Source organism: Tursiops truncatus, chromosome 11, assembly GCF_011762595.2.
Source record: "Tursiops truncatus isolate mTurTru1 chromosome 11, mTurTru1.mat.Y, whole genome shotgun sequence".
In the NCBI taxonomy this organism is placed as follows: Eukaryota; Metazoa; Chordata; class Mammalia; order Artiodactyla; family Delphinidae; genus Tursiops; species Tursiops truncatus.
This window is the reverse complement of record NC_047044.1, coordinates 62785737-62793347: the sequence shown is the minus strand read 5'-3', so window position 1 is coordinate 62793347 and position 7611 is coordinate 62785737.

Here is a 7611-nt window from a genome sequence, read left to right as displayed (position 1 = left end):
CTGTAGCCCCAGCTTGCCACAGATGTTGGGGATATTCTCTGTTCCATACACAGCCCAGGCGTTTTTCTGGTCCTCCTCCTACCCAGCCTTTATCATAGGGGGTTCACGGTAGCAGCACGTGTAGTTGGTTCCAGTATACAGCCAAGCTTTGCCATTTGGGGATGCATAATGGAAAAAGCATGACAATTCACTCATTTTGCAAGTACCGTGGTCTGCAATATCTGTGGTCACCCACTGGGCCTGGCTCTATTCCCGACGGTAGAAATCATCAGTGAAAATATAAAAATCCTTGTCCTCATAGAGTTTATATATGTGATTATAAACCAAAATTTGCATTACAGTCAGGTTACTCCATTTTGTCACACTTGCCCTCTGGTTGTCACCCTCATTGTAAACAGCTTCCTGTTACTCTGACTCCTGGCTGAGGCCCCAGCTGAGGTGGAGCAGGAAATGTGAGGTGTTTCAGGTACTATCTTTGCACCCTCAATCTTTGTAACCAGAGCAGGGCAGTGAGCTCCCTTTTAGTCTCCCAACTAGCCCATCAGTCACAAGTTAAACAGAAGAGGTTAACACACCGCTTGTTCCACGCCTAGCAGACCTGCAGGCTGAGCTAGAGCGGGGAAGGCATCGGTGGGCAGCAGAAGTGGAAGGATGTCTGTGCTGGGAGAATAGACGGTCTGTTCTGTGAAGCAGGGGATCAGATGGGGGCGTCCACTTGGTGTCAGGTAATGTGCTCCATGCTGGGGCTAGAGGTGGATATAGTTACTGCTTTTCAGTCATCATGGCGGAGCAGTGCAGGAGAGCTACATGCAGACATTAAGTTCTTACAGGTAAACACAGGGCCATGGATAACAGAGAGAGAGCCCTGCTCCTGGTTCAGGGAAAAGTGTGTTGGAGATGATAACCTGAACTAAGGTGAAATCTCGAAGATTGAGTCAAGTGAGACAAGGGATGAGGTTAGAAAGGCAGTGGTAGGAGTGGGTGTTTTCAGGTCAAGGGATTAGTATGAGAAAAGGCACAGGAGTGTGATTCAGCATGGGGAGTGCTGGGAGTGCGATTGCTGGGTTGTAAATTTTACGGAGCGGACCAGTAGGAAATGAGAAGGGGGGGGTAAACGATAACTGAGGGCCTGCTGTTTGGTGCTAAGGAGCTGGCCTTGTCCTGACGGCAGCAGAGAGCACTGAAGGGCTTCTTGAGCAAGGGAATGGTCAGATTTATGTCCTCACATCTCAGGTGACTAGAGAGTAGACTGGGGGAAAGGGGCTAGTTGAAAGGCAATTATACACTACTGCCCAGATGTGATCTCTCTCCTGTCTCACGAAAAGGAAGCAGAGCTCCTTGGAGAAATGGCCCAGGAAATGTACAAGATGAACCTGGAACATAATGTTCTGCCAGAAAGCAAAGGAGCTGTCAAAGGTGACTACTGTAGTATCATTCAGAAGGACTCGGGGGCTAATCTAAAGAGGCTCCTCCTGGCCAAAGATGGGATAATTTGAGCATCAGTAAACTCAAAAGTTCATGATATTTTTAAAATATTGGTCAGCTTTGGTGGATGCTAGAAACCAGTCACTTCGTCAATAAACAGCAGCATTTATCCTTTCTTTTCTGTATAAACTGTACTTCAGGGTAATCAAAAAGTCAGTAAAAGTTTCTCTCTATAGGGGCTTCCCTGGTGGCGCAGTGGTTGAGAATCTGCCTGCTAATGCGGGGGACACGGGTTCGAGCCCTGGTCTGGGAGGATCCCACATGCCGCGGAGCAACTAGGCCCGTGAGCCACAACTACTGAGCCTGCGCGTCTGGAGCCTGTGCTCCGCAACAAGAGAGACTGCGACGGTGAGAGGCCCGCGCACCGCGATGAAGAGTGGCCCCCGCTTGCCACAGCTAGAGAAAGCCCTCGCACAGAAACTAAGACCCAACACAGCAAAAATAAATAAATTAATAAACTCTTACCCCCAACATCTTTAAAAAATATGTTTCTCTCTATAGAAGTACTCCAGCTATTACATGAAGGAATTATAGGATTGGTATCACTATTTTAACTGACGAAATAATGAAGCTAGGAGATGATAATCAATAGCCAACAACATCATATTAAGAGACAAGCTGACATATGCCTCCTGATGGAAGTAAGCAACACGTCCAAAAAGTTGAATCTCAGGCATATTACATTCTAGATCAAGTACCAGTTTACAGGGAAGACGGGTCAGAGGACCATGTTAAATGACATAATGGGGATGCAAGCCACAAAATCTAGTAAAACTGTAAGGACAAACCTAGATTCTTTTTTAAGAAAAAAGGCGAAGAAGGAAGAACGCAATTAAAAAACAACAACAACAATAGAGGGAAAGGAACCTAGAGGTTAAGACTTACGAGCCATATCAAGAAAATGGCAATGATGTAGACCTGAATTGGATCCTGATTCAAATAAACCAACTGTAAAGGAGAGAGAAGGAGAGAGAGGGAGAACTGGGGCGACTTGAACCTGTGGTAACCATTCTCCAGGATGCCCACCACCCCTCAAGAATCCTGGCCTCCTGGTATTCATACCCTCTACGTGGAAGCAGGCTGGTACTTATAACGGGACGAATACTGCAGAACTGTGTGATTTACGCAGCTTGGTCATGAAGGGCATTGCAGCTTCCTCCTTGGCTCTCTGGTGCACTTGCTCTGAGGGAAACCAGGCATGGGATCAGGGCCGTTCAAGCTGCCCCGTGGAGAGTGCTTGCAGAGGGGACCCAAGCCACAGCCAGCACTGAATTGCCAGCCAGTGTGATTGGCCACCTGGGAAGCGGATCCTCCAGGAACTGTCAAGCTTTCAAGTGACTGCAATCTCAGGAGACACTGAGCCGGAACTAGCTAAGCTGCTCCTGAATTCCTGACCCACAGAAACTGAGTGACAATAAATGTTTATTGTTATTTTAAACTACTAAGTTACACAGCAATAGATAACTAATACCAACACGGACTCGATAGTTGAGGATTTAAAGTATTGCTAATGCTAAGTATATAATATAATTAATATAAATACTGCTAATCATGTAATTGTGATGATGTTCTTTAAAAGTTATCTTCTAGAGGTGCATACTGAAATATCTACAGATGTATTAATATGCTGAGATTCGCTTCAAAATAATACAGTTAGGGACTTCCCTGGTGGCGCAGTGGTTAAGAATCCGCCTGCCAATGCAGGGGACACGGGTTCGAGCCCTGGTCCCGGAAGATCCCACATGCCGTGGAGCAGCTAAGCCCGTGCGCCACAACTACTGAGGCCTCGTGCCACAACTGCTGAAGCCCGCGCACCTAGAGCCTGGGCTTCGCAAAAAGAGAAGCCGCTGCAATGAGAAGCCCGTGCACCGCAACAAAGAGTAGCCCCTGCTCGCTGCAACTAGAGAAAGCCTGCATGCAGCAACGAAGACCCAACGCAGCCAAAAATAAATAAATAATGAGGTTAGGTGGCAGCAGGGAGTGGAGGGTATAGGTGAAGTGAATGGTCATGAGTTTATATTGGTCGTAGCTGGGCAATGGACATATTCGCTGTATTATTGTCTCACCTTTTTGTACGGTTGAAATTTTCTATAATAGTTTTTTAAAAAAAGGTACTTAGCAATGGTCCAGGCAAGAGAAAAGATGGTCTGAAATAGAACAGTTGTTATAAGGATAGGAAGGTAGACAATGAAATAAAATATTCAGGAGGTGAAATGTCCAGGCCTTAGTGAATGAATAGATGCAGAGAGGAGAGAGAGAAGAATCTAGGGTAACTCTCAGGTGTCCGGACGGTCCTACCAGCCACTTGCCAGCTCTGCAAACTTGGGAGAATCAGTCAGCCTTTCTGTGTCTCATTTTCCCATGTGTAAAATGGAGGTAAAAACACACTTACCTCATAGGATGATTGTGAGGATTAAGTTAATTAAAACATGTAAAGAAAGCACTTAGTACGGTGTCTGGCACGTAGTAAATCCTCCAAGCGTTAGCTCTTCCACTGGGGAAGCCCAGGACTGGGGGTGGGATGGCACTTTTGGTTTTGAACATGCTGGGGAGGCCACCATCAGGGATTTCCACAAAGGTGCCAGGAGGCCTTTGCATATAAATCTGAAGCTCAGGGGAGAAGTCAGGGACAGACATGTGGATGATTCGGCACATTTTAAACCCATACAAACGAGTCAGCTCCTTGAACAGACACTTCACCAAAACAGATACACAAATAGCAAATAAGCACATGAAAAGCTCTTAAACGTCATTAGGTGTTAGGCAAATGCAAATGAAGTCAACCATGAAATACCACTATACACTGATGAGGATGGCTAAAATTTTTTTTGTTAATTGTGATAAAACCAAGTACTGATGAGAATGTGGAGCCGCTGGATCCCTCACACTGCCAAGCGGTGAGGTAAAATGGTACAACCTCTGGAAAACAACTGGCAGTTTCTTCTAAAATTAAACATGTATTAACCATACAACGTAGCAATTGCACTACTGGGTATTTATCCTAGAGAAATAAAAATTTGTATCCACGCAAAAATCTGAACAGAATGTTCAGAGAAGCTTTATTTGTAATAGCCAAAAACTGGAAACGATCCAAACATCCTTCAACAGGGGAATGTACAAACTAACTAATACATGCATGTAAATACATGCAGAGTAGCGATGGAATGCTACTCTGCAATAAAAAGGAAAAGCTATAGATACAGACAACTCAGGTGCATCTCAAAGGCATTATTTTATGAAGATTGAGTGAGCCCAGTGGAATTCCAGGAACCTCACCATTTAAGGAGCATATGGAAATCTTTTAAATCTGTGCACTACCCTCAAACTCAACTCCTGCTGCCTAGGTGCAGGCCCTACTGAATCTTGCCTGGAATATTGCTCCAGCCTCCTCACCGGCCTCCGAGTACCCAGCCTTGGGTCTCTCCCGTGCACTCTGCACACTATTTCTAGACGAATCTTTCTGATGGCGAGCACTGAACTTTTCAATGACTTATTTTTGCTGTCAGGATAAAGTCCAAACTTCCCATCATACATTCAAGTCTCCTGCTTACCTCTGTCCTCTTATCTTTTAGTCCTCCAGCCATAATACACTCATATTTATGCTAGAATGTTCCATTTGATCCCTCACTGCTAGGCCTTGGTATTTTTATTTTTCTGCCTAGAACTCTCACCCACACCCACTTGGCCTCACTCATCATACCCACCCTGCAGTTCTTAGTTTTGATACCACCTCATCTAGGAAGCCTTCTCTGAGCCCCCAAGACTGGGTTTTAGCCCCTTCTGGGGTCTCCACCGCACCCGGGCACCCTCCATCAGAGCACTACCTGCGCTCTCCTACGATCCATCACCCAGTGACTGGCATCACCCACTAGAACTGTGAGTCCCAAGGGCTGGGACATGCCGCATTTATCCCTGGGTCCCTGGTTTAGTTAGCTCAGTGTTCACACCTACTAGGTGCCCAGTGAATGTTCCTTGTGTGAACAACAGTGTGGGTGCATGAGGAAATGAAGGAATGAAAGGGGAGGCCCGGCGTGGGGCGCAAGGGCCCCTGCAGAGTGTCCTGACTTCAGAAGGGGCAGGAAGAGAGAGGCAAACCAGGCCCAGAGTCCCTTCTGCTCCCTTGCCAACGCTGCCTGCCTTGGGACTGGCTGTGGGAAAAGTGCCCACCCTGAGGTCCCGCTGGGGCTGGACTGGCGAGGGAGGTTCCAGGTGAAACAGACTCTGACAGGGACAGTTTATGTCCGTCCAAGTCCACATATTCATGTTCTCTGTACTTTGTGCAACGCGTGTATTGGGTGTGGGGAGAGAGTAGCCAGGATGCGGTGTGATGGTCACCAGGGGTGAAGGGAGGGGACCCTGCATCGAGTGGCACTTCAGGCCTGCAAACCTCTTAGGCGGGCGCTGCCGCTATTGCGCCACCTGGTGGCCATGTATTTTCCGACTGTTCCGTAGGAAATGATTTTTTTCTTTTCAAGTTGAAGAATCTCAAACAAAGAACATATGCGGCATACTTGACTTTGAGGCTTTTAAATAACTCCTTGGATCGCTTCTGCCTTAGAGAAGGCCCCCAGTGCTACCCTGTTAGCTACCCTACGAGTTAACGACGGAAACCCGATTTTCTGGTGGCTTCCGCCACCTTAGGCCCCAGCTGCCCTCTGCTCGGACTCTTCCCTGCCCGCTCACCCTCCCGCAGGAATCATCCGCGGCGCTTACCAGAGACCCGTGTTCAACTCCTGTGCTCCTGTGGGTGGCCCTCCGCCACCCACTGCCCGGTTCCTCGATCTTCACGCCTCCCAGGGCTTTCACTTCTGGCTCATTTCAGCTAGCCTCAGAGTATAGAAGTCTACTCTTCCACTCTCAGCCCACAGCCCACAACGTCCCAGCTCTCGCATGCTCTCTCCCTTGCATTCTGGGTGCACTGAAACTCCAGTCCTGCCCCTTAACCCCTCCACTCTATCCTGCTCCTTTCAAGGCCCCTCAGGCATAACCTCTGTCTTTGTTTAATGCAGACTCTGGAGCTGGACTGCCTGGGTTTGAATCACAGGTCTTCCACAGACAAGCTTTGACCTTGGGCAGCTTACGTAAGCTCTCTGAGCCTCACTCTCATTAAAATGGGGATAAATACCTACCTGAAAAGGTTGTGGTGAGGATGAACTGAATTAATATGTGTGAGCACTTAGAACAGTGCCTGGCACACTGTAAATGCTGTGTGTGTGTTTGCTCTTATATGTTATTATTATTGCTCAGGCTGGAGCCTATGGTGGATGACATCGCCAGCCACCTCAACGAAGCCCGTCCTTGCACTAAGCCCACCATCTTCCTTTTCTAGTCCTAGAACCAGGCCTCTGCACCTGCTAAGAGAAGAAACAGGAACCACAGAAATCCCACTTTCCTGCAGATTGTGCCACTGGACGTTTCTGCTTCTCAGCCTCCGTTGGGCTCCAGCCTCCTTTGAAAAATCCTTGACTTGTCCTTACCCTGGTCCCTCTGCTCTGTCTGCAGTGACCATTCCACATCGTCACCACTTTCCCCAGGCACATGGTATGAAATTCAAAAGGTATAAAAGGTTACAGTGAAAAAAGAGTCCCTCTGTGGTAACTTGATAAACATGCCACCATATTTTGTAGTCTATCCTCTTGACGCGGGATGACCCTTTGTCTCCCACACTCTGATCCTCACAGCCCTGCACATTCCCTGCTCTGTTCCCGTCTCCCGAAACCCTTCCACTGGGTCCTCTCAAGCTCATGGCTCTTCATCAGCAAACTTCTCATGGACACAGCCTCTTCGAATGTTCCCTTTGACCTCCTGGCTCTCCCTGAGGATGCTCTCCCTGCAGACCTCTCAAGTGGGCACTGCTGTCTCTCCCTCAGCCCCTGTGCCATAAGGCCAGCGGGTGTGTAGGCACCCTCTGTACTCCTCAGTGCTTTCAGACCGTTTTTCTTCCCTAAAGTCCCTCAGCTTTGAATCTCATGTCAACGGACTATTCCACCCATCATGCCCCTCTTTTCCACTTATCTATCAATCTCTGGGTTACTTCCTCTTATTTCTTGAGGTTTTGGCTCCTGCCTCACTGTCACCCCCTCTGATGCTAATTCTGTTCTAATTCTGAGAGCTCTCAATATCTAC